Source organism: Moschus berezovskii, chromosome 11, assembly GCF_049115385.1.
Source record: "Moschus berezovskii isolate FMDL1 chromosome 11, NW_MosBer_1.0, whole genome shotgun sequence".
NCBI lineage: Eukaryota > Metazoa > Chordata > Mammalia > Artiodactyla > Moschidae > Moschus > Moschus berezovskii.
The window spans coordinates 82,187,524-82,215,313 of record NC_142470.1 but is presented as its reverse complement, the minus strand read 5'-3'; the positions used below and the strand labels follow the sequence as shown (position 1 = coordinate 82,215,313).

The 27,790-nt window shown below is 41.7% G+C and overlaps 1 protein-coding gene, 1 long non-coding RNA gene and 1 pseudogene across 5 annotated transcripts in view; 2 read left to right on the top strand and 1 right to left on the bottom strand.

Annotated features, from left to right (window-relative positions):
* THADA (THADA armadillo repeat containing) overlaps positions 1-384 on the bottom strand; it is a 352,983-nt gene extending 352,599 nt beyond the window's left edge. For both annotated transcript variants that reach the window (XM_088841512.1, XM_055399202.2), the window contains exon 1: positions 257-384. The gene's annotated coding sequence lies outside the window, so the exon portion shown is untranslated. The remainder of the gene's footprint in view (positions 1-256) is intronic.
* Positions 381-27,790, top strand: LOC129539044 (uncharacterized). Of its 3 annotated transcripts, XR_016038607.1 has the most exons (4): positions 381-748; positions 2,052-2,165; positions 18,580-18,727; positions 26,735-27,790. It is a non-coding gene; the product is annotated as an uncharacterized LOC129539044 (long non-coding RNA). The 3 variants fall into 3 exon arrangements; XR_016038608.1 differs by lacking the exon at positions 18,580-18,727; XR_016038606.1 differs by lacking the exons at positions 18,580-18,727; positions 26,735-27,790 and adding an exon at positions 13,254-13,927.
* LOC148776221 (SS18-like protein 2 pseudogene) lies at positions 2,991-5,733 on the top strand (annotated as a pseudogene).

Below are 27,790 nucleotides of genomic sequence, written 5' to 3'. Positions count from 1 at the left end.
GACTCCCACAAACATTCTGTGGACAATTTCCCAACCACGTGGAGTCTAGGGAATGACAAGTTGGGGGGGGGGAGGTTAAAGTGCTATCTCCATGGAGACCTAAGCTTCCGGAAATCAGTGTCAAGACCGCCAAATTCTCGCGTAACTATAGAACGGGAATTGTTGTGCATCCCCTGGCCGCCCTAGTAAACTGGCCGAGCGCTGGAGAGTCGCGCACTACCGCGGCTCTGGCAAAGAAGACGACTGGAAGCCAAACCTCGTGCCCGTGAGCGTCTGAGAAGAGTCGCAGCAGTCAGGATGAGTCCCGGAAGCTGGTCTAGTTCTACGGTGTCTCGGTAGCTCACAGCGTGGTCTGTAGTCGAATACCGGGTCCTGGCGAGGGAGGGAAGTAATTGACGTGGAGGAAGCATCATCGCGAGAATTGAGCCAGGGAGCTCCTCCAATCAGGAGTTCAGATAGGTGTTGATGTCACCCAGGAACCGGTGCAGTGAGTTTTGTTTGACTCTACTTTAAAGAGAGCGTGGAGTGCTTCACCCACCGCCTTGGCTGGGTCAGGCTCCGCTCGCCTCCTTGCGTTTGTGGCTGTTCTCACTGTGGCCTCCACACCCCTGAGTGCCTGGAAAGCACTTTTGCCTTAATCCAGGCGTTCCACCCTCCTCGCACTCAGCCTCCTCAGCGCAGAGACAGGGAGAAAACTGCCTCCGGGCCGCTAGAACGGGAGCCTAAAGACTAGAGCCTATGAGATGGGGTAAGGGGTGGGACGGACAGTCCCTTGAAACTACTGTTTGAACTTTGACTAAGATGAGGAAAGGAGGGCATGGGAGCCCTTTCCAGTATTCTTGCCTGGAGAATTCCATGGACAGAGGAGCCTGGCTGGGCTACAGTTGCAGAGTTACTTTTGCAAAGAGTTACTCTGGGTTGCAAAGAGTCTAAGGTGACTGACTAACACGATAACCACGTTTTATCAGATGAAAATGCATGAATAAGTAGGTACCAACTTTTACTCTAGCATCACGGACTCAATTGCCGTCAGTCTGAGCAAAGTCCAGGGGATAGTGAAGGAAGGGGAAGCCTGGCTTGCAGCAGTCTTTGGGGTCGCAAAGAGTCAGACACGACTTAGCGACTGAACAACAACCTCTACTCTAGAAGCTGGGGGTGGGGACGGTAAGATCAGGAAATAAACACTGAGGCTATCTATATTCAAGTGCAATTAATTTGGGCAATATTGATAAACATTGAATTTCCCCACACCTTTAGCCAGGTTAATGATTTTAAGTTTTCAGTCGTGACTTTTCCGAATTTTATCTCACCTACTTTCATTCTTCTTTGTAATTTTATCACGTATGTATTACTAAATACATCTTATTTTGTTTGATTTTGAACTTTATTTATGGAATCGTTTTATTTTCTCCAGGACTTTGCTTCTCTCACCGTTGCTTTTGGCATCCACAGAAAAGTAGGTTCCTATAGTTACTTCATTCACGTGGTAAGTCACCTCAGTCGTGTCCAAGTCTTTGCAACCCCATGGACTGTAACCCACCAGGCTTCCCTGTCCGTGGGATTCTTCAGGCAAGAATACTTTAGTGGGTTGCCATTTCCTTCTCCAAGGGATCCAACCCAAGGATTGAACCAGAGTCTCTTATGTCTCCTGCGTTCGCAGGAGGGTTCTTCACCACTAGTGCCATCTGTTCCATTGTTTAATATACCACATTTATCCATTCTCCTCTCGAAATTTGGATAGGTTCCAGCTTTTCCTTGAACAATGCTGCTGTGAACTTTCTTGTATGTGTCAGCTGATGAGTGTATGTAGAACTTTCTCTACATCAATTTTTTTTTTTCTAATTTTGATTGGGACTGATAGTAAGAAATGCATTGTACCTTAAACCAACTGCACCTGAATACTCATACATTGTAACTGCAAGAAAAATTTCTTGAACTTGCTTATTACTCTACAGGAGCTATGCGCTCTGATATTTTCTTTTTTTTTTTTAAGTTGTGGTAAAATACACATAACAAAATTTACCATCTTAACCATTGTTTTTAAAAAAAAGAAAGAAAGAACAGGCCCAGGGTGGAGCCACTAGCCCCAAACTTCATTGCAAACCAAGACTTCATTGCAGTTTCAGCCTGTCTCAAGAATGGAATTTCTAAACAGCACTAGAGAGGTAACCTTACTTGAAACAGTCCTTTCTTTTCCTTTATTGTTAACCTCCTTGTCCCATGTCATTTCTATAGAAGCTTCCCATTTGTGCCATGTATGGAGTGCCTTCCTATTTACTAGGTGGGATGCTGCCTGATCCATGAATCATTGAATAAAGCCAGTTAGATCTTCAAATTTACTTGGTTGAATTTTGGATTTTAACACCCTTTTTAAGTGTTTCCATATACTGGAAACAGTATATGTTTCCAGGTCACTGAAATTAACTTCATAACGATCTGAATTCCAACCCTTTTTAAATTTTGGCCCAACCATTTGAAAGTAAGGGGCAGACATTGTGACTCTTCCCCACAAAATTACAGCATGAGCTTGGAGGCAAACAAACACAACAAACATGTATGTGAAAAGGCAGTAACTGCCATTGAGAAAACGGGAAACAGAAGATGAGAATGGACTATGGGGAGATTTGTTGCCATTTTAAATAGAGTGGTCAGGGTAGGCCTCCTGGAATAAAGATTTACAAAATTTCTGTGTGGAGGGAACAGCCACTGCAGTGGTATCAGGGCAGGAGGTCGGTGTGGAAGAGCCACAAGGAGGCCACTATGGCTGGAGCCAAGTGAGCAAAAGTATATGTTATAGGGGATGAAACAAGGGAGTTTCCATTATGTAAAGTCTTACAAGGACTTTAAGTGAAGTTGGGAGTCATTTTGAGCAGGAAGTGATAGGATTAATCTACAAAGAGCCACTGGTGCTACTTTGTTGAGACTAGACTTTAGCAGAAGTGGGAAGACCAGTGAGTGAAGAGGCTATTGCTATAAACTAAGCAGGTGAGATGCTGGCAGCTCAGATCAGAACAATAGCAGTGGAATGTGTGAAGAGTGGACAAATTCAGGATATGATTTGGAAGTAAGCCAACAGGATTTCCTGAAAGATAAAATAGGCTGTGAGGAAAAGAGGAGTTAAAGATGATTCCAAGATTTCTGATCTGAGCAGCTGGAAGGATAAAGTTGCCATTCATAGAGTGATGGGGCAAAAGTTTGCTTGGAGTAGGTTTGAATGGGTGTAAAAGAGACTGGGAGGAAAGGAACTGACAATGATGAGATCAAGCAGAGACAACTCCAGTGCTTCTAGTACACAGGGGCAAATAAATGGAGTGGGAAATAGAGACAAGAGAAAGTTCAGGTTTTAAAGACTGAAAGAGTAACATGTTTTGAAAAGAGCTTTTCTTTTTTTTTGTAGTTGCCTTGTACTGCCAGCTTGTAAGTGCTCACTCAGTCATGTCCGACTCTGTGACCCCATGGACTGCAGCCCCCCAGGCTCGTCTGTCCATGGAATTTTCCAGGCAAGAATACTAGAGTGGGTTGCCCTTTACTACTCCAGAAGATCTTCGAACTCCAGAAGGGTTCGAACCCACATCTCTTGCACCTCCTGCTTTGGCAGGCAGGTTCTTTACTGCTTACACCACCTGGGAAGCCCAACTTGAGACTATTTTAAATTCTCTACTTGAGATTTTTCAGAACATAGCATGAATTTGAGCTAGGAACCATTTTTTAAGTAGCTATATATTTTATTAGTAAAGACGTATTCCAAGGGAATTTTTGAAGACTCAGTAATCCTTAATACATAAAAGTATGAAAGAAAACACATAAGTGGCATCTTATTATGAAAGTGTGGACTACATAAAATCATGAAAAGTTATTAGTATATCTGGGTTTTAAGTGTAGTTTAAATATGTACCTATTAAAGCAGGTACAAATTCCCTCAATTGGGGAAGGGAATATTTTTATAGTTATTTAATTTAATGATACATTTTCATACATAATGATTTTTTAACTTCTTTTACATTTGAATAATTAAAATTTGACCTTTTAAAACCACAAAAAAGGGATTTAATTGCCTGTTCATTTAATATTTGTTTATAAACTTCACTCCAATTGCGGGTATCTCCTATAGATGTTGTTTTCCATAACCGAAAATCATAATAGTCTATCAGTCACCATATCCTAAAAAAGTATACTTTACTTTTACTGCCAGCAATGCATGGTGACTTATATAATTAAGGAATCCCTCATAATAATCCCTGTTTAATAGTTTCATGTGTAAAATGAAATCCAAAAGCATATACTAGAACTATAAATATGATTTATTGTTTGTTAATATATTTTGTTCTTTGTTAATATAATAAAAATGTTACTTGGTAATATAAGTTTGTCCCCACGTCAATGAAAGAAAGCATGATACTTCTATTACTTACCTATTGATACATAATAAATGATTCCTAAACTTAATGTCTAAAACACTATTGTGCTGTGCTTATTGCTCAGTTATGTCCAATTCTTTGTGACCCCATGGACTGTAGCCCACCAGGCTCCTCTGTCCATGGGGATTCTCCCAGCAAGATATTGGAGTGGGTACCACGCCCTCCTCCAGGGGATCTTCCCAACCCAGGGATCGAACCCAGGTCTCCTGCATTCCAATCAAATTCTTTACCATCTGAGTCACCAGGGAAGCCCATAAACACTATTAACACTTTTTATCTCACAGTTTCTGTGGGTCAGAAATTCAGCAGCTACTTGGCTCAGTCCTTCTGGACAGAGGCCTCTGATGAGATTGCAGTCATCCAAAGCTGTACCCTAGAGTTAGAGGCTCCATTTCTAAGATAACTTAATTCACTGGTGCTTGTTGTTAACAAAAGGCCTTAGTTACTCCCTGTGTGGGCCTCTCCCCCAAGCTACTTAAGCATTCTCACGACACAGTTGTTGGCCTTCCCCAGAAAGAGCAAGGTAGAAGCCTCAATGGTTTATATGACCCAAGCACAGAAGTCACATACCATCTCAAAAATACAGTACTGATTACAAAGGTCAGCCCTACTCATTGTACTGATCATTGTGAGAGGGGACTACACCAACAGATAAATGCCAGAAGGCCAGTGTAATTGGGGGGCCACTTTGGAAGCTAGCTACCACTGTCTATAACACATCTGCAAATTTTTCTTAATACTTAAAATATACTGACTGATGGGTCACAACTAAGAAATTATTTATGAGTTGTTTGATTATAATTTACACAGTAGACCATATGGAAACACTTAAATATTCTTACATGTGTTTTTACAAACTTACTTGCCTTTCAGTTCAGTTGCTCAGTCATGTCCGACTCTTTGCGACCCCATGAATCACAGCACGCCAGGCCTCCCTGTCCATCACCAACTCCTGAGTTCACTCAAACTCATGTCCATCAAGTCTTTAATGACATACATTTTCATAGAAGATAGCCACAGAATTTAATCATAAGGCTAGGTTTACCAGATGCATAGGGCTTCATGGGACATGGATATCAGCAGCCCTCATAACAGACTGGCTGACAGAGCAGAAGTCAATCAAAATGATCCAATGGGTCCTAGAGGAGAATGACCAGCTGATCTGCTATATCGTGAGTATCAGAACAAAATCCTGGCGAACAAGTGCATCCAGTACCAGCACATGTTACATAGAAATCTCATTTATTTGCCTACAATCACAGATGCCAACCCAACCAGTGCTTCAAAAGCAATGGCTGTTGTGAGGAGTCATTGAACATAATTATTTCCTACGAAGTAGAGACAGAATCTTTACCATCTAAACTGCTTAAAACATAAATGCAACTTCTGTGACTCTAAAAAATGTGAAGAAAGTCACTGAATTAACTGTGCTCAGTGTAAATATTTATTTTAATAATTAAGCAAATTCCCTTAAAAAAAAAACAAGCCTAGGTTTATTATGAGTAAGGATTCTGATCTTATCCCTTCCCTACCTAAGAGCACATACTGGCTGTCTTCTCTGTACTCTTTCTTTCCTTCCCCATACACCAGGCTCCGATTTATGAGACCTCAATATTTCCTAAAAGCACTGGTCTTTCATGCATTGTACTGTGATGTCTGCTCAGAAGTCTATTTCCACCCAAGAAACTTGCTCACACTTCGAAGATCCATCTCACATATCACCTCCTCAGTGAAATTTCATGTGTGTGATAGAGAAATTCTTGTTTTTTTCTACCAGTAGTTTTGTCTCAGCATTGTCACTTTGTTGAGACATGCTAGTTATTTGTATCCTGGCATATATTTATGCCAGTCTTCCTACTAATTTATGAACTTTTCCAAGACAGGAACCATTTTTAGGTCCTTGTTGACTAGTACAATGCCCTGCGTTACTCACCAAATATTTGTTCAGTTCAGTTCAGTCGCTCAGTCGTGTCTGACTCTTTGCGACCCCATGGACTGCAGCACGCCAGGCCTCCCTGTCCATCACCAACTCCCGGAGTCCACCCAAACTCATGACCATAGAGTCAGTGATGCCATCCAACCATTTCATCTTCTGTCATCCCCTTCTCCTCCTGCCCTCAATCTTTCCCAGCATCAGCATCTTTTCAAATGAGTCAGCTCTTCGCATGAGGTGGCCAAAGTATTGGAGTTTCAGCTTCAGCATCAGTCCTTCCAATGAACACCCAGGACTGATCTCCTTTAGGATGGACTAGTTGGATCTCCTTGTTAGCTTGGGGTAATAGACCATCAAGTTCTTTTCCTTGTTCATGTGTAGTGATGCTTATTTTACTGCTATGTGGCAGCAAACTACAGGATTATTTCTGGCTTTCAATAAGGAATTCAGCCAGGATGAATGCTCACCAAATGTTGACAGTGATTTTTCTGGGGGTGAAATTACAGGGGGCATTTGCTTACCAAGTTGTTTATTTCAGCACTGTTTGAATGACAGCATATTTTTTCACATGAATTATAGAATTCATCCAGAAAGATATATAAAACAAGTATTTACAAATAGATTTTAGTTATTAACTTCCTACCCAAAGTATGTTAGAAAAGCTTGTCAGCTCAGTTTAAATAATATATTTATTTTGAAATACAACATTCAAATAGAAAATTATTTTGTTTATAAAAATTGCTCAGTATTATGTTTTTAAAACTCATATTGGTTCATATAACTTTTTTACATAAAAAAAATCACATATTTAAGCTTTAAAAGAAAATTCCAGTGAGTAATTAAAAATTAGATGGCTCAGTGAAGAATCCACTTGCCAATGCAGGAGATGGGGTTTTATCCCTGGGTCAGAAAGATCCCATGGAGAAGGAAATGGCAACCCACTCCAGTATTCTTACCTGGGAAATCCCATGGACAGAGGAGCCTAGAGGGCTGGAGTCCATGGGGTTACAAAAGAGTTGAACATGACTTAGCAACTAAACAACAACAAAATCTCTTCAGAGTAGCAAACTTGTAGATGCCTACCACTGTTTCTTTGGGACATCTGGAGAAGAAATCTCTAGGACAGGAAGGGATGGAAACCTTGATTTAAATTGTAAGAGAGTAGGACTCAGCTGGGTCCTGCAAGGGGAGAAAACAAAGTTTGTAAAACAGAATTTCTTGGAAAAGGTAAAGATTGTGGGTTTTTTAAACTATAGTTGATGTACAATATTAATTTTAACACTACAGAAAAGTAATTGATTCAGTTATACGTACATATTTTCCAGATTCTTTTCTGTATAGGTTACTACAAAGTATTGAATATAGTTCCTTGTGCTATGCAGGAAGTTCTTGTTGTTTATCCATTTTGTATACAGTAGTGTGTATTTGTTAATCCCACATTCCTAATTTACTCCTCCCCCCTTCCCCTTTGGTAGTCATAAATTTGTTTTCTTTGTCCGTGGGTCTGTTTTATAAATAAGTTCGCTTGTATTATTTTTTAGATTCTGTATGAAAGTGATGTTATGTAACATTTGACTTTGTCTTACTTCACTCAGTATGATATTATCTAGGTCCATCCATGTTGCTGCAAATGGCAAGTTTCACTTTTTATCAGTTCAGTTCAGTTCAGTTCAGTCACTCAGTCGTATCCGACTCTCTGCGACCCCATGAATCACAGCACGCCAGGCCTCCCTGTCTATCACCAACTCCGGAGTTCACTCAAACTCATGTCCACAGAGTCGGTGATGCCATCCAGCCATCTCATTCTCTGTCGTCCCCTTCTCCTCCCACCCCAACCTTTCCCAGCATCAGAGTCTTTTCCAGTGAGTCAACTCGTCGCATGAGGTAGCCAAAGTATTGCAGTTTCAGCTTTAGCATCAGTCCTTCCAATGAACACCCAGGACTGATCTCCTCCAAAATGGACTGGTTGGATCTCCTTGCAGTCCAAGGGACTCTCAAGAGACTTCTCCAACACCACAGTTCAAAAGCATCAATTCTTTGGCGATCAGCTTTCTTCACAGTCCAACTCTCACATCCATACATGACCACGGGAAAAACCATAGCCTTGACTAGACAGACCTTGGTTGGCAAAGTAATGTCTCTGCTTTTTAATATACTATCTAGGTTGATCATAACTTTCCTTCCAAGGAGTAAGCGTCTTTTCATTTCATGGCTGCAATCAGCATCTGCAGTGATTTTGGAGCCCAAAAAAATAAAGTCTGACACTGTTTCCCCATCTATTTCCCATGAAGTGATGGGACCAGATGCCATGATCTTTGTTTTCTGAATGTTGAGCTTCAAGCCAACTTTTTCACTCTCCTCTTTCACTTTCATCAAGAGGCTTTTGAGTTCCTCTTCACTTTCTGCCATAAGGGTAGTGCCATCTGCATATCTGAGGTTATTGATATTTCTCCCAGCAATCTTGATTCCAGCTTGTGCTTCTTCCAGCCCAGCGTTCCTCATGATGTACCCTGCACATAAGTTAAATAAGCAAGGTGACATTATACAGCCTTGACGTACTCCTTTTCCTATTTGGAACCAGTCTGTTGTTCCATGTACAGTTCTGACTGTTGCTTCCTGACCTGCATACAGGTTTCTCAAGAGGCAGGTCAGGTGGTCTGGGATTCCCATCTCTTTCAGAATGTTCCACAGTTTATTGTGATCCACACAGTCAAAGGCTTTGGCATAGTCAATGAAGCAGAAATAGATGTTTTTCTGAAACTCTCTTGCTTTCTCCATGATCCAGCGGATGTTGGCAATTTAATCTCTGGTGCCTCTGCCTTTTCTAAAACCTGCTTGAACATCTGGGAGTTCACTGTTCACATATTGCTGAAGCCTGGCTTGGAGAATTTTGATCATGACTTTACTAGCATGTGAGACGAGTGCAATTGTGCAGTAGTTTGAGCCTTCTTTGGCATTGACTTTCTTTGGGATTGGAATGAAGACTGACCGTTTCCAGTCCTGTGGCCACTGGTGAGTTTTCCAAATTTGCTGGCATATTGAGTGCAGCACTTTCACAGCATCATTTTTCAAGATTTGAAATAGCTCAATTGGAATTCCGTCACCTCCACTAGCTTTGTTCGTGGTGATGCTTTCTAAGGCCCACTTGACTTCACATTCCAAGATGTCTGGCTCTAGGTCAGTGATCACGTTATCATGACTATCTTGGTTGTGAAGATCTTTTTTGTACAGTTCTTCTGTGTATTCTTGCCACCTCTTCTTAATATCTTCTGCTTCTGTTAGGTCCATGCCATTTCTGTCCTTTATCGAGCCCATCTTTGCATGAAATGTTCCCTTGGAATCTCTAATTTTCTTGAAGAGATCTCTTTGTTTTTCCTATTCTGTTGTTTTCCTGTATTTCTTTGCATTGATCTCTGAGGAAGGCTTTCTTATCTCTCCTTGCTATTCTTTGGAACTCTGCATTCAGATGCTTATATCTTTCCTTTCTCCTTTGCTTTTCACTTCTCTTCTTTTCACAGCTATTTGTAAGGCCTCCTCAGACAGCCATTTTGCTTTTTTGGGTTTCTTTTCCAGGGGATGGTCTTGGTCCCTGTCTCCTGTACAATGTCATGAACCTCCGTCCAGAGTTCATCAGGCACTCTATCTATCAGATCTAGTCCCTGAAATCTATTTCTCACTTCCACTGTATAATCATTAGGGATTTGATTTAGGTCATATCTGAATGGTCTAGTGGTTTTCCCTACTTTCTTCATTTAAGTCTGAATTTGGCAATAAAGAGTTCATGATCTAAGCCACAGTCAGCTCCTGGTCTTGTTTTTGCTAACTGTATACAGCTTCTCCATCTTTGGCTGCAAAGAATATAATCAATCTGATTTTGGTGTTGACCATCTGGTGATGTCCATGTGTAGAGTCTTCTCTTGTGTTGTTGGAAGAGGGTGTTTGCTATGACCAGTGCGTTCTCTTGACAAAACTCTATTAGCTTTTGCCCTGCTTCATTCCGTGCTCCAAGACCAAATTTGCCTGTTACTCCAGGTGTTTCTTGACCTCCTACTTTTGCATTCCAGTCACCTATAATGAAAAAGACATCTTTTTTGGGTGTTAGTTCTAAAAGGTCTTGTAGGTCTTCATAGAACCGTTCAGCTTGGGCTTCTTCAGCGTTACTGGTTGGGGCATAGGCCTGGATTACTGTAATATTGAATGGTTTGCCTTGGAAATGAACAGAAATCATTCTGTTGTTTTTAAGATTGCATCCAAGTACTGCATTTTGGACTCTTTTGTTGACCATGATGGCTACTCCATTTCTTCTAAGGGATTCCTGCCCACAGTAGTAGATATAATGGTCATCTGAGTTAAATTCACCCATTCCAGCCCATTTTAATTCACTTATTCCTAGAATGTCTATGTTCACTCTTGCCATCTCCTGTTTGACCACTTCCAATTTGCCTTGATTCATGGATCTAACATTCCAGGTTCCTATGCAATATTGCTCTTTACAGCACCGGACCTTGCTTCTAATACTGGTCACATCCACAGCTGGGTATTGGTTTTGCTTTTGCTCCATCACTTTTTATAGCGGAGTAATATTCCATTGTGTGTGTATATGTTAATACACACACAAACACACACATACACCACATCTTCTTTGTATTTTCATCTGTCAGTAGACACTTAGGCTGCTTCCATATACCTATGTACTATTCCATATTCATATTTCCTGTGTCTCGAATGAGAATGCTTGGACAAATTCTTTCAGCCATGAGGACAGAAATTGACTAGTTTGGGGTAATGTTTTGGAGATATATTGTTCAGTACTCCAAATACCCTTTTCAGCTGTTCTACTTGTGGAACATAGTAGAAGTACCTTTGAAAGGAACTTCAGCTCAGTTCAGTTCAGTTCAGTTCAGTCACTCAGTTGTGTCCGACTCTTTGCGACCCCATGAATCACAGCACGCCAGGCCTCCCTGTCCATCACCAACTCCTGGAGTTCACTCAAACTCATGTCCATCGAGTTGGTGATGCCATCCAGCCATCTCATTCTCTGTCATCCCTGTCTCCTCCCGCCCCCAATCCCTCCCAGCATCAGAGTCTTTTCCAGTGAGTCAACTCGTCGCATGAGGTGGCCAAAGTATTGGAGTTTCAGTCCTTCCAATGAACACCCAGGATTGATCTTCTGGTGTTAAAAAATGACTTGGAGGCCCAGTCAATAGAACTCAGGGCAGGCTGATTGAGTACAGCAGTAGGTGAGAGACAAAAATTGGAGATGATTTCTAGGATTCTGGTTTGAGTGAAAACACAGTAGTGGTCCTATTCCTCTGGAAGGACTGAGTTGAAAGCCTGCAGAATAGCTGCTTGAAGCATTTTGGGGTATGAGTAAATATAGTTATGTTCTATAAATAAAGGGCAGAGAGGAAACCACAGTTACTCAGCAGGGTTGGGAATAGAATGCACTGTGTGGTAGACATGGCTATAAGTCATATGCAACTAGCAAATACCTTTTTGGGCTTCCCTTGTGGCTCAGCGGTAAAATAAAAAAAAAATCCACTTGCAATGCGGGAGACCTGGGTTAGATTCCTGCACTGGGGAGATCCCCTGGAGAAGGGAAAGGCTACCCCATTCCATTATTCTGGCCTGAAGAATTTCATGGACTGTATAGTCCATGGGTTCACAAAGAGTCAGACACGACTGAGCAACTTTTACTTCACTTGAAATATAGTTAACACTCTTGCCCGTTTCAGGCAAAGCCCAGTTCCCTTCTGTGGCACTTCTGTTAGAAAGTCTACGAAATAGGGCCATTCAACTTTATTTTAAAATATCATGCAAAATGGTGTCTCCTTTCAACTGAATGCTCCACCCTAGTGTCTCATAGTCAGAGAAGGCAATGGCAGTCCACTCCAGTACTCTTGCCCGGAAAATCCCATGGACAGAGGAGCCTGGTAGGCTGCAGTCCATGGGGGTCGCTAAGAGTCAGACACGACTGAGCGACTTCACTTTCACTTTTCACTTTCATGCATTGGAGAAGGAAATGGCAACCCACTCCAGTGTTCTTGCCTGGAGAATCCCAGGGACGGGGTAGCCTGGTGGGCTGCCGTCTATGGGGTCGCACAGAGTCGGACATGACTGAAGCGACTTAGCAGCAGCATTGTCTCATGATACCAGTTTTCTGGCCACACACTAATGTCAGCACTTAACAGCCTTCTTTGCCTAGAGTAACATTACCAGAGCTTTTGCCTTCTTTGGTCAGAACTGGGTTAGAACATGGTGATGCTCTCCCTGCCTGAGAGAGGAGGGACTTGAGCAAGGAGAGACCAGGGAAGGTCAGGTCTATAATAGTAATAGCCAGCATTAATGGGGCACTCAACACAAGCCACACCTCTTCTCAGCCCTCCGCAGAGGAGAGCTCTCTTAATCTTTATACAAATGTGTTAATATCAGCTAATCACTGTCTCCATTGTACAAATGAGAAAACTGACTTTTCTTGAGGTTAAGAGAAAGGATTGCGTCAGAGACCCAAGTGTGACGCTTTACCACTGACTAAGAAAGCTAACTTCTTTCAGCCTGTTTTCTCGTCTTTTAATAATAGCTAGTTTCCTACATTGCTGGGATAAGTAAATGAGATTGCACGTGGGAAGTGCCTATCAGGGTTTCTGGAACAGAAAACATGTTCAATAAATGGTCTATTATTTTTTCCCACTCACACTTGATGGTCAACTACAAGCCCTCTTGGGCTCACTGCCTCTCACTTAATTTTCAGCACCCCCAGTGGTAGGCTGAACAAAGATTCCCCGAAGATGTCCATGTGGTCATCCTGGCACCTGTGAATGTGTTATCTTATGTGGTAAAAGGGACTTTGCAAATGTGATTAAATATAGGATTTTTGAGATGAGATTATTGTGGATTTTCAGGTGACCTCTGTCACAAGAATCCTCATGAGATGGAGGCAGGAGGATTGAAATCAGAGAAAGATGTGGTCACACAAGTAGGGGTAAGCGTGATGTGTTCTGAAGATGAAGGAGAGAGCCACGAGCCAAGGAATGCAGGCGGAAAGAAAGAAATGGAAAGACAAGGAACACAACCATGCTGTCACCTTGAGTTTTCACTCCATGAGACCCATTTCAGGCTTCTGACCTGCAGAACTGTAATAAAATGAGTGTGTGTGGTTTTAAGCTACCGAACGTGTAGTATTTGATATAAAAGCAATAACAAACTAATGTAATCCCTAACTAAAAAAGAGGGTGGATGCCAGGCTCTGTTTACTTCAGGGTCCAAGCCAGACCCTCTCCAGTGTACTCACCTGGACCTCTGCCCTCAGCCCCTTAGCTCAGACAGCCTTTGGGCTAGTGAGACTAAACCCTGTGCTGCTGGGATTTTTGTGTGGTGCTTTTTTTCTTCTCTTAATTGAAAGAACAGATTTTGAGGAGAGAAAAGACATGGAGCAGAGAAGTATAGAACTGAAAACAAATACAAGTGCAAGCTGTCTTGTTGGTTGTTTTTTAACCACAGCAAACTAGTACAGACCTGATACAAAACATCACAATAAAGGTTCAAAAATCATGGTGCTCCCTTAGAAAGGCTGAAAGATTCAATCTCTGGACTTTGGAATTTAGGCTGCAGGCCCTGTTTGGGGGTAGATCCCTGGGTACCTAGCACAATCCACGTTTTCAACTGGATTGAAACAGGAGAATGGCCGCTTGGTCCAGTGGTAGCAGTGGATGCAGTGTTGGATGTCCTGTGCCATATGACCACTGAAGTTCCTTCCCTCGACGCAGCGCCGGGTGGGGGCATACTTCTTAACACACTCCTTCCGGTGTGGGGATGCAGGGCCCTCTAGGTCGTGTTTCTCCAGCCCACCAGCAGTGCATTCCAACCAGAGTTCTGCGCATCTCCTAAGCACATGTGTGTTTTTCATCGTGGTCGTCCGGTCTCAGGTGGTTCCTATGGGGCCAGGTCTGGCTGACATCTGTGGTCTCCTGGGGGAGACCTAAGCCTATCCCAAATGTTCCTGGCTTGTGTGGCACTCACCTCTGCCTGTGCTCAAAGTTTGGTGTGGGAATGGGTAAATTCAGGCAGTGAGGGCCCATCTCATAACAGCGTGAAATATTTGTCCAAACCCAGCTACCTCTTCCAAGTCTGGTAGCCCAGCCAGGTGGGCAGAAGTTGAGGATTCTCAGAAGAAATAAACCATGCTGTCTGCACCCCAGCACGCAAGAAACCTTTGTGCTGTTCTCAGAGGGGGAACATACCTCAAAGGGTCCTACAAGAAAAGGAATTACTGCCCAGCCCAGGAGTCTGGCTTAGACTAGCTCCTCACTATCTATGGGACAACATCCTAGCCCCCTATACTCAGACCTGTCCTGTACTAGGGAGGAACGCATGTGGTCCCTTCAACTAGACCCCTTCCCCCAATTCCAGTCATTTTCAAGTATTCCTTAACCCAGACCTTTAGAGCAGGCAGAGCTGGGATTCTCATTTTACTGATGGAGAAACATTCAAATGGAACAAATGACCAGTGTGCAGTGGTGCTGGTACTTAGTCCAGGGCTCCTTCCATTATATTCCAAACTCTCCTTTTTATATGCAAATGAGGCCAACTGTCTCGGTGACAGTTTCCCACAAAATGAAACAATGCCACAATAATAAGGTCTTGGGGAATTAATGGTACTAAATGGGTAATTTGGGTTTAATGTTAAATCCTGGAGTAGGTGACCCAGAGCCAGGAAGAGTGGCTTTCTGAGTGTCTGGTGGCCAAATGACAATGTAACTGAAACAACTGGGTATTGATACTGTCATCATAGGGAAGTCATGCATGACCCAGAAGCTGAGTGAATGATTTGAGTGTGAGCTCTGACTTTTAGGGCCTGAAATGACAAAGATAAAATGTTAAGTCTCCAAATGAAGGTCAGAGGTTTCCACAATTATTTCTGCCTAGTGTGAAGAACCTCATAGTTTACAGTGAAAGAGCTCCTTTATCCATTTATTCAACAAATATTTATTAAACGTTGTCTTAAGTCAGTTCCCCAGGAAACAGATTCTAGGCAGAGATTTGTGTAAAGGAGAGTTACTGGCAAGTACTCTTGAGAACAACCCTGGCAAGGGCTTGAGGGAAACAGAACTATCAGAAAGTGTTGAACTGCAATGAATTTACTACAGAGGCCTTAGCCAATCCTACTGGGAGCTCCGGAGTTGTTTGGAAGGGACAGAGCTTCTGTCCTACATCGAGCAGTTATTGGATCAGGTAGTGAGCTGTCCGTCGCAGCTGAGACAAGCCACACTGAGGGGACGAATGCCTTGGCCCCTACTGTGTTCTGGGCACTGTGCCGTGGTCTGTGTGTGTTAGTTACTCAGTCATACCCGACTCTTTGTGACCCTGTGGCCTGTAGCCCACCCGGCTCCTCTGTCCATGGAATTCTCCAGGCAAGAATACTGGAGTGGGTAGCCATTCCTTTCTCCAAGTGATCTTCCTGACCCAGAGATGGAACTTGGGTCTCCTGCATTGCAAGCAGATTCTTTACCATCTGAGCCACCAGGAAGCCCATGCCATGGTCTAGTGATATGATATTAAACAAGACAAGTTCTCTGCCTTCAAAGATAACTATGAAGGCAGAGTTAAAGAATAAGCAAAAACGTTTTTTAAGAAAAAAACAGGAAATAGAAAATTATCTTGTAGTTAGAAACTGTATCCCATAAACTTAACAAAGAAAAATCCTTGCCTTTTATTGATGGCAATTAAAAGGTTGAATATTTAGGGTGAAATATCAATTCACTCTCTGCTGATTAAAAAAAAAAACTGAAGAAGAAATAAAAGTCATCCAGGAACTGTTCTAGAGAAGCTTGCATAGTAAATGTAATTGAAGCCACAGGAGATTACTTTGGTGTTCATCTGTAATGGACAGTGGATCCCTTCAGCCCTACCCAAGAACAGGTGATGGGCCTTTATCTCTATGCTGAGGCCTTCGAGTGGTCTCAGCTACTGGAAGAGAGGGCTGCCTTTGCAAGGGGGGGTATGCTGCTGTCGGTACTGATTCAGATCCTGTCGGCTTGGTGCCCCGACCCAGTCCCGCTCTCCCAGCCATCCTCTCCCCTGCGTTGTTTTGTCCCTCTTCTCTTCCACCTGTAGAATATTTATTTCATCTCAGAGAAAAGTGCTTGCCTGTTATCCCAGTCTGTTACTTATAGCATGACAATAAACTCTGTATTTGAGCCTTTTAGGGCCTAAATATTTGAAATGAATAAAACAATTTCTCGGCCATGAGTTTCAGAAAAATCACGTGTACCTTAAAAAGCCGAAAATTGCCTTCCTTGTCCCCTGATTGAGCTATGGTGTCCATTCTCTGAAGCAGGAGGAGTGGAATTGTCCTGGAGTTTTGGGTATGGGCAGAGGACCATAATGGAGGTACCTGTGGACTGTGCTAAACCCTGTTCAGAGCTTCAGATGCTGGCCTTCAAATGAACATCTCTGTTTGGATGCCCTGCTTCAAACTCCTATTTCTTTTTGTCTTGTTTCAGAATTCTCCTGAATTCACCATATAGCTTATTTCCTAAAGCGGCAAAAACTCTGAGGATCTTTCTTTCCCTTGAACTCCACTCCCTCCCAGCTGACTACTCATCGAGTTCTAGGTAGTTCCTTATTTGCAATAACTGTCCTAATTCAAGACACAGCTAACAACCTCCTTACCCCAGCACCACTGACATTCTGAACCATATAATTTCTTGTTGTGAAGTGTCCTGTGTATTGTAGGCTGTTTAGCAGCATCCCTGGTCACGACCCACTAGATGTCAGTAGAACCCTTAGTTGTGACAATTAATGTCTCTGTACTAGTCCTGTGCTGGGCCATGTTGGAGGCAAAAGGAAAAATGTGTGCCCTATGTACACTTATCAAAATGTCCTCTCATATTTTGAACTAAGTGCAAAAAGTTAAAGTTATACAATAACAAGGAAAATGAATTTACTCTTTGCTAATGTGAAATTTGAAGGAAAAAAAAATAACTGAAAACCGTTCCAGAGATACTTTGCAGAGCCCAGTGCAAAATGAAAAGACAGGGCCCCTTCTTAAATTGTGAAGAATTCCAAGACAGTGACAGCAGAACAGTGAACAACTGGGGAGTCCTCTCTAAGTGTGGGGTCCCTCTGCATGTGAGGCCCTGTTCACCTGCACAGTTCCCATACCCATGAAGTCAGACCTGAACCCCACATTACCCAATCAGCCTGTTGGGAAATATGACAGCTGTGTGCGCCCTGGGAACCCCAAGCAGATTGGAAACAACTGTTGCCATTGCACAATAACACAGAGCCCTAAAACAAACAACACTGTGAATCTTTGGCATTCATTTTTTCAAAATGTTACATTAATTTAACATATTATTTATCGTGGGTTCTGAAGATTTTAGAACCCTCTTAAATTTTGTACCTGAGGTGAGTTCCTTCTTAATCTCAGCGCTGCTCTAGGCTTTGTCAAATGTCTCCTGATGGCTCAGCAAGTAAAGAATCTGCCTGAGACACAGGTTCCATCGCTGAGTTGGGAAGATCCCCTGAAGGAGAGCATGGCAACCCACTCCAGTATTCTTGCCAGGAAAATCCAATGAGCAGAGTGGGCTCCGTGGGGTCACAAAGTGTCAGACACAACTGAAGCGACTGGACACACGCTCACCTGCTGACTTAGGGCAGTAAGTCTGAAACTTTGGCCTGGATCACAATCACCTGCAGGGCTTGTGTGAACACAGATTGGTGGGTCGCAATCTCAGAGTTTTTGATTCAGTAGGTCAGGAGTGGGGCCTGAGAATTGGCATTTCTGAGTTGTCAGGTAATGCTGAAGTTGCTGGTCCAGGGCACATGGAGAACCATTACTTTCGACCCTTCCTTTCTGTCATGCCAGTGAGAATGATATTTCCAAAATCCAAGGCACTTCTCTGCTTAAAACTCTTCAGTGGTCTCCATGCCCTATAGAATACATGATATTCGCATGGCATATATTACTTCGATGGTCCCCCTCCTGTGCCTCCTACACAATTCTCTAGTAATACAGGACTGGATAACTCTTATTAAGTCTACTTTATTTTTTTTTTGAAATATAGAATTACTCTTTATTCAACTTATGATTTCCTGATATGTATTGTAATTGATAAGTATCCTTTAATACTCAAATCAGCTCTCATCTTTATAAGCCTCTAGATTGAGTTATGTGTTTATTCTTTGTCTTCTCATTGAACATTGTGTATACCTCTTCATTAGCAGAGTTTTATACTGAAGTCTACCCGATCAGAGAGCAGAATCCTGGAGGACTGGAATTATCTTTATTCCTCTGGTGCTGTGCTTAGTCGTTCAGTCATGTCCAACTCTGTGATCCCATGGACTGCAGCCCACTGGGTTCCTCTGTCTATGGGTAAGAATACTGGAGTGGGTATGCCCTCTTTCAGGGGATCTTCCCAACCCAGGGATTGAATCCAGGTCTCCCACATTACAGGTGGATTCTTTACCATCTGAGTCACCAGAGAAGCCTTGCTATAGTCTGCTGCAAACAAGTTCTCCAACAGCATCTAAAGAACTGAGCTGGACTTACCCAAATGCTGTTCTGTTATGGTGGAGTAAAACAAAGAGGAAAAGGCTACCACCTTAAGTGACAGCTAGAGATTTAAGTGCACAGGGAAGCACAGCTGAGTCACAAGAGTCTTGAGGTTTAAGAGTCTGGCAAACAGTTTTCTAAATGTCTATAAGAGTTGAATGTTTTTTTAATGGAGAATCAACCCTTAATATATAATTGGTTACCTCTAGATCCTATTGATAGCAATTCCATATAAGCTATGAAAGACAGCAGCTAGGGAAAAACATTTGAAACGTTGGTTAGAATCAGTAAGAAATGCAGCCAGAAAGAAAGAGCAGCAGTAGAACAGAATGATCTAGAATGGCAAGGATAGGGGGAAAAAGCGCACAAGAGAAAATATTCTTAGATCCAGAGGAAAAGTTTTTTCCCCACTAAAAGGTAATTTTTATAATGTTAAACTTCTTTAATGATATCTATTACATTGAATATATTTTAAGAAATCATTTGACTTCATTGCTTTAAAATAAGTTTAAGAGTCATTTTATAATACAAAAGATCAACAGTGAACTTCAAAGTACAGAGCTACCATATGAATCAATTTAAGTGAAATTTGTTTGGATAGTTGGCTCTTGAGGTCATGGAAAAAGGATGGGAAAATGAAGTTCATAGTACCTCAAAGGAAAAAGTGATCTGCAATCCAACATGGAAAATGTTAGATGTCTTCTGGGACAAAGTAAACCAAAATTCTGACTTAAAGTTATTACCATCAAACTTAAAGACAGGAAGCCACATGGCAGTGCTTCAGGTTTCAGTAATATCTCTGAGAAAAATCTATTTGTATTATATTCCCAATATACTGATTTTAATCATACACCTTTGGTGTTTTCCACACCTTTTTAAATACACACATTTTTGTTAGGGAAATTTGAATATAACCTACCTCATTGGAAATCATAATTGTATGTTTCTGGAATAAGACTGTGCTTCAAGGAAGGACTTACTACCCAGGATGCTGGGAATTCAGTGACCAGACAGTGTCCAGCTGATGCTCCCATCAAAGTTTTCTGAAACTGTTTGCCACACCCAAGCTCACACCCTTCCATCTGAGTATTGATCAACTGACGGCATTCTTAGTATATGTGTGGTCTTTGTGGGACAACTCTGCCTGGGGCTGTATGTGCTCTCTCAGACGCCCCCTGGTATTTCCTGAGCCTTAGGGGAGCCTAAGTCACAGTTCTTACTCCAACCCTACATCCTCCCCTTTTCAACCAGAAGTTGGTCCCTAATAGATATGCATGTCAAGCTCCATCTCAGCTTCTGCTCTCATAAAACTAAGTGCAGGGTTCCAAAGAATAGCAAGGAGAGACAAGAAAGCCTTCCTAAGTGATCGATGCAAAGAAATAGAGGAAAACAATAGAATGGGAAAGACTAGAGATCTCTTCAAGAAAATTAGAGATACCAAGGGAACATTTCATGCAAAGATTGGCTCGATAAAGGACAGAAATGGTATGGACCTAACAGAAGCAGAAGATATTAAGAAGAGGTGGCAAGAATACACAGAAGAACTATGCAAAAAAGACCTTTATGACCCAGATAATCACAATGGTGTGATCACTCACCTAGAGCCAGACATCCTGGAATGTGAAGTCAAGTGGGCCTTAGGAAGCATCACTACAAACAATGCTAGGGCAGGTGATGGAATTCCAGTTGAGCTATTTCAAATCTTAAAAGATGATGTTGTGAAAGTGCTGCACTCAATATGCCAGCAAATTTGGAAAACTCAGCAGTGGCCACAGGACTGGAAAAGGTCAGTATTCATTCCAATCCCAAAGAAAGGCAGTGCCAAAAAATGCTCAAACCACCGCACAATTGCACTCATCTCACATGCTGGTAAAGTAATGCTCAAAGTTCTCCAAGCCAGGCTTCAACAATATGTGAACCGTGAACTTCCAGGTGTTCAAGCTGGATTTAGAAAAGACAGAGGAACCAGAGATCAAATTGCCAACATCCGCTGGATCATGGAAAAAGCAAGAGAGTTCCAGAAAAACATCTTCTTTATTGACTATGCCAAAGCCTTTGACTGTGTGGATCACAACAAACTGTGGAAAATTCTTAAAGAGATGGGAATACCAGACCACCTGACCTGCCTCCTGAGAAATCTGTCTGTCGGTCAAGAAGCAACAGTTAGAACTGGACATAGAACAACAGACTGGTTCCAAATTGGGAAAGGAGTACATCAAGGCTGTATATTGTCACCCTTCTTATTTAACTTACATGCAGAGTACATCATGCAAAATGCTGGGCTGGATGATGCACAAGCTGGCATCAAGATTGCTGGGAGAAATATCAATAACCTCAGATATGCAGATGACACCACCCTTATGGCAGAAAGCAAAGAAGAACTAAAGAGCCTCCTGATGAAAGAGAAGAGTGAAAAAGTTGGCTTAAAACTCAACATTCAGAAAACTAAGATCATGGCATCCGGTCCCATCACTTCATGGCAAATAGATGGGGAAACAATGGAAACAGTGATAGACTTTGTATTTTTGGACTCCAAAATCATTGCAGATGGTGACTGCAGCCATGAAATTAAAAGACGCGTGCTCCTTGGAAGCAAAGTTATGACCAACTTAGACAGCATATTAAAAAGAAGAGACATTATTTTGCCAACAAAGTTCATCTAGTCAAAGCTTTGGTTTTTGCAGTAGTCATGTATGGATGTGAGAGTTGGACTATAAAGAAAGCTGAGCACCAAAGAATTGATGCTTTTGAACTGTGGTGTTGGAGAAGATTCTTGCGAGTCCCTTGGACTGCAAGGAGATCCAACCTGTCCATCTTAAAGGAAGTCAGTCCTGAATATTCATTGGAAGGACTGATGTTGAAGCTGAAACTCCAATACTTTGGCCACTTGATGCGAAAAGCTGACTCATTTGAAAAGACCCTGATGCTGGGAGTGACTGAAGGAGGGAGGAGAAGGGGACAACAGAGGATGAGATGGTTGGATGGGATCAAGAACTCAATGGACATGAGTTTGAGCAAATTCCAGGAGATAGTGAAGGACAGGGAAGCCTGGCATGCTGCAGTCCATGGGGTCACAAAGAGTCGCAGTGAAGTGAGCAACTGAACAACAATGACAAAAAGTGGGGACAAATATTAACCAGATTATGGAAAAAGACACGTTTGTGGTTCTTCACCTCCTTACTACTCAGACAAGAGCTAGAAGATGATAGATATAATAGATAAAAACTAGTATCTACATCTATGTCTATATTTATATGTTTCTACTCTGCAGTCATTATTTTCATATTTTCGGTTCTCTAAGAAATTCCATCTAATATGAAGAAAAACATTGATAAGGCTAGAACAGAGGAAACACTGGTTTTAGTGATGGGACAAAGAACCTAGTGGCTACATCGGCTTTTGTGAGGCAGGAGAAGATACATAGCAAAAGGTCTTTCAGACTGTAAAGGTGATTAAGCTATAAATAGGGTGGCATTCCAGACTTTCCCAACACAGGAGACAGCATGCTGCAAGACTTGAACACCTGAAACAATCGGCACCTTTGGTGTAAGTCTTTAATCTGGCAACAGCCTCTCTCATTTTCAGTCTTTCTGTTAGACCCATCTCTGCGTGTAACACTCTTGACTCCACTAATTTTTCGCCTGGGTTAACTCCTTGTCTTTCATGTCTTTGTTGGGACATTCCTTCCACCAGGAATTCTTTCTCCATTCCCTGAAGGCTGGCTAGATGAGTCTGCTGTGCAGATCCGTGGTATCTAGTACTTCCCCTGATGCAGCATTTACTACACTGTGCTCTAACTGCCAGTTTACTAGTCAGTTTCCCTCTGAGTAGACCAGAACCACTTTGAAGGCAGAGGTTAGTCACTGTTCATCACCAGAGCTCAACATACTGCCTGAAAGACAAAACTTACTATTTGTTCGATGAATAAATGAATGCTGCTAAGTGCAATGGACTTAGGAAGGCATATATTTCATTTATTGAATAAATACTTATTTGTGTCCATCATATGCTAGATATTTCTAGGCACTGGAAATAAACAAAATGAAAGAACAAAGACCCTCATAGGGCTTACATTCTACTGGGGAAAACAGACAAGAGACAAGCTGCTTAAATATAAAGCAGAATGGGGAAGAAGTTTCTTATTTCATATAGGGTGATTAGGGAAGACCTCATTCATAAGGTTATATTTGAGCAAAGTCCCAAGGAAATGAACTATAAATATTTGGCAAATAAGATATGCATTGGAAAAATCAGCAGCAATACTTCTTAAAATGACCCTATGAATCTCAGTCCTACATCATGGTTAATTTCTCTTAGCTATTTTGAATAATGTCATGAGGGGTTTTTGTGAAACTTTCACTTTTATTGTGGCTATCTCTTTAGGTACTAGCAAAGCATCTCAAGGTTCTTTTTTCACAGTCCATTTTGCGAGGATTCTTGTAATGCTCAGGAAATTCCTTTGTTTCTAAAGACTTTTGAAATCACAGACTAACCCAAACAATACCCACTATCAGAAAATACTTTATCTTTCATTAGCAGGCATTGGCAAGAACAATTAATATGGCCATCTGAACTGGTTTAATTTCTACGAGAAGCTCAAATTTCAAGCGTAAATTCATGTCTGTGATAGAATAGCCCACTTGGCAATTTTTAGTTTTTCTTTTTAGGTATGAGCTATTACATAATTAAATCAGGAATATTCAAGAGCAGCGGTCCCCAACCTTTTTGACACCTGGAACCAGTTTCATGGAAGACAATTTTTCCATGGACCGAAGGTGGGGTAGGGTAGGGATGGTTTCAGGATGATTCAAGTGCATTGCATTTATTGTGCACTTTATTTCTATTATTATTGCATCAGTTCCACCTCAGATCATCAGGTAAAAGATTCGTTGGGGTCCCCTGCTCAAGAGTCTTTATAAGGCCAATAAAAGATATGAAGAGTTCCCTGATAGGGGTTAAGTAATCACAGGGTTCTCTTTTTTCAGGTAAAGGGAGGAAGTGTCTGTGTTAGCGTTGCAGTGATATGGGAGGGGAAAGACAACTATATTTTATAAGGATTAGATGACAAGTTGAAAAGTGAGTATCTTCTGTCAATGGAAGAGTCTATACAGCGCAGGAAGTACTAAGGTTCAGTTCAGTTCAGTTCATTTCAGTCGCTCAGTCGTGTCCGACTCTTTGTGACCCCATGAATCACAGCACGCCAGGCCTCCCTGTCCATCACCAACTCCTGGAGTTCACTCAAACTCATGTCCATCGAGTTGGTGATGCCACCCAGCCATCTCCGTCTCCTCCCACCCTCAATCCCTCCCAGCATCAGACTCTTTTCCAGCGAGTCAACTCGTCGCATGTTAGTGAAAACCTTAAAACTAAATCAATTAAAAGTTTTTACACATTTTACTCTTGCTGTCGCACTTTTGGACAAGGCAGCTATGTTTTGGCTACTCAGTGAAATGTTCAAATGAGCAATAGGTCTCTCAAGATTACCATATATTTGCATTAATACCACTAGTGTTTCTTCAGACTTTGTATGAACAAAAAGGAAAATAGGAATTGTGAATCTAGAATCCTGGAAACACATTTTGATAGGCAGTTTTTCTACTGTCTTTGCTCTTATACATGAGCATGTTTGTTTTTTCTTAACCTTGAAAACTGCTCAATCATAAAAACTATTTGTATTTAAGAAAGATAGTTTACTTAAGTATAATTTGCCTAAGAAGATAAACTCTGTGTCCTTTTTTTGATATAATTTTATTTATTTATTTATTTTGACTCTGTTGGGTCTTCGTTGCTGCATGTGGGCTTTCTCTAGTTGTGGCGAGAAGGGGCTACTCTGGAGTCTCAGTGTGTGGGCTTCTCCTTGCAGGGTCTTCTCTTGTTGCAGAGCATGGCCTCTAGGGCACTCAGGCTTCAGTAGTTACAGCACATGAGTTCAGTAGTTGGGGTCCCAGGCTCTAGCACACAGGCTCAACCGTCGTGGCACATGGGCTTAGTTGCTCCTCGGGACGTGAAATATTCCCGGACCAGGGGTCAAACCCATGTCGCCTGCATTGGCAGACAGATTCTTAACCAGTGGACCACCAGGGAAATATTTTCATAAATATCTAAAGATAAAACAACTTGCAGCAAAGTTGTAAAAACACAGCAATAAGCAACAATGTTTGCTAGGAATTCAACTTTTTTCAACAGTAAAGACTCTTGAAAAATCATTTAAAACTGTGTCAAGAAGCACTCCTGCTGCTGCTGCTAAGTCACTTCAGCCGTGTCCGACTCTGTGCTAAAAGTTAGCAAAATAATTTTCTTACCTTCACTGATCTGTTCATAAAATAACTTGTTAATTTTATAGCTGCTGCTGCTGCTAAGTCACTTCAGTCGTGTCCAACTCTGTGTGACCCCATAGACGGAAGCCCACCAGGCTGGATCCAAATTCTATTTTTATTCCTGTGTGTGTTTTCATGTAACAATCTGCAGTAAAGAACGTACTGATATGCCTTAATTATCATCATTATGCAGTCGCTCAGTTGTGTCTTAGTCTTTGTGAACCCGTGAACTGCAGCCCACCAGGCTCCTCTGTCCATGGGGATTCTCCAGGCAAGAATACTGGAGTGGGTTTCCAGTTCCTTCTCTGGGTGATCTCCCAACCCAGGGATCAAACCCAGGTCTCCCACATTGCAGGCAGATTCTTTACCATCTGAGCCACCAGGGATGTCTTAACATGTGTGTATATATATAACAGATATATAAATATATAATACCACATACATAAACAGACATACAAATATAAAAATAGATATTAATTTGAAGCCTTTAACTATAGCTTTAAAATATAATTAACTTGCTGCTACTGCTAAGTCACTTCAGTCGTGTCCGACTCTGTGTGACCCCATAGACGGAAGCCCACCAGGCTCTCCCGACCCTGGGATTCTCCAGGCAAGGACACTGGAGTGGGTTGCCATTTCCTTCTCCATAATTAACTTAGTATAGGGTAAATAAAAAAATGTATATAGCTTAGTAAATTTGCCATCTGAACAAACTTTCCATTATTTTTCATTTAAAAAATTTTAAATTATTTGGCTGTGCTGCACTGCTTGTGGGATCTAAGTTACCAAGCCCAAAATTGAACCCACGCCTTTGGCAGTGAACGCATGGACTTTTAGCCATCATATTGCCAGGGAATTCTCTAACTTTCTTAATAAAAACCAAAAAGTGATATACATTATTACTGTATTTATATATTTGGATTTTTAAAATATTATTGTATCTAGTGTAGTTAAACATTCATATTAATTGCCATATTTACCAGAGTAACCAGATTTTCTTTTATTCAGACACAAAAGAAAACTAGAAAGTTGAAACCCAAAATGTTTCTCTCCTTTAGTACTTACTTCATATAATTCTAACAAATTTGAAAGACAAAAATAACTAAGTTGTGTGTGTAATATCCGGAGAAGGCAATGGCAAGCCACTCCAGTACTCTTGCCTAGAAAATCCCATGGATGGAGGAACCTGGTAGGCTGCAGTCCATGGGGTCGCTAAGGGTTGGACACGACTGAGTGACTTCACTTTCACTTTTCACTTTGACACATTGGAGAAGGAAATGGCAACCCACTCCAGGGTTCTTGCCTGGAGAATCCCAGGGACGGGGGAGCCTGGTGGGCTTCCGTCTATGGGGTCACACAGAGTCAGACACGACTGAAGTGACTCAGCAGCAGCAGCGGCAGTGTGTAATGTCATTTAAATGTACTTGCAAATTTTGTTACTCTATTGTCAATTTAAGTAATAAGGTAACAGATTTTGTTTAGTGACCAATTTTTCTGTTTCTTTTTTTAGGAACTGTCTCTGCATCCAGAGATTATTTACTAATTAACTTAGTCATTTGTCTAAGGTTTTAAAGTTAGCTAAAGATCTGGAGCGGAAAGTGAAGAGGAACTAAAAAGCCTCTTGATGAAAGTGAGAGAGGAGAGTGAAAAGGTTGGCTTGAAGCTCAACATTCAGAAAACTAAGATCATGGCATCTGGTCCCATCACTTCATGGGAAATAGATGGAAAAACAGTGGAAACAGTGTCAGACTTTATTTTTTGGGCTCCAAAATCACTGCGGATGCTGATGGCAGCCATGAAATTAAAAGACGCTTACTCCTTGGAAGGAAAGTTATGACCAACCTTGATAGTATATTAAAAAGCAGAGACATTACTTTGCCAACCAAGGTCCGTCTAGTCGAGGCTATGGTTTTTCCCGTGGTCATGTATGGATGTGAGAGTTGGACTGTGAAGAAAGTTGATCGCCGAAGAATTGATGCTTTTGAACTGTGGTGTTGGAGAAGTCTCTTGAAAGTCCCTTGGACTGCAAGGAGATCCAACCAGTCCATTCTAAAGGAGATCAGTCCTGGGTGTTCATTGGAAGGACTGATGCTAAAGCTGAAACTCCAATACTTTGGCCACCTCATGTGACGAGTTGACTCACTGGAAAAGACTCTGATGCTGGGAAAGGTTGGGGGCGGGAGGAGAAGGGGACGACAGAGAATGAGATGGCTGGATGGCATCACCGACTCTGTGGACATGAGTTTGAGTGAACTCCGTGAGTTGGTGATGGACAGGGAGGCCTGGCGTGCTGTGATTCATGGGGTCGCGGAGAGTCGGACACGACTGAGCGACTGAACTGAACTGAACTGAAAGATCTGGAAATCATAATTTAGTTAGCACATTAAATCCTATGATTTGCAGCATTAAATCCTTACAATCTGCAGCATTGTGAGAATTTCATAAAATTAAACCCTTTGAACATTCATTATCATTTCAATTAATTGAAAACAATTTTACATATATAACTTTTTACTTAAAGTAAGTTATAGAAACAGTGGTAATTTATTTAATTCATAAAACCAAT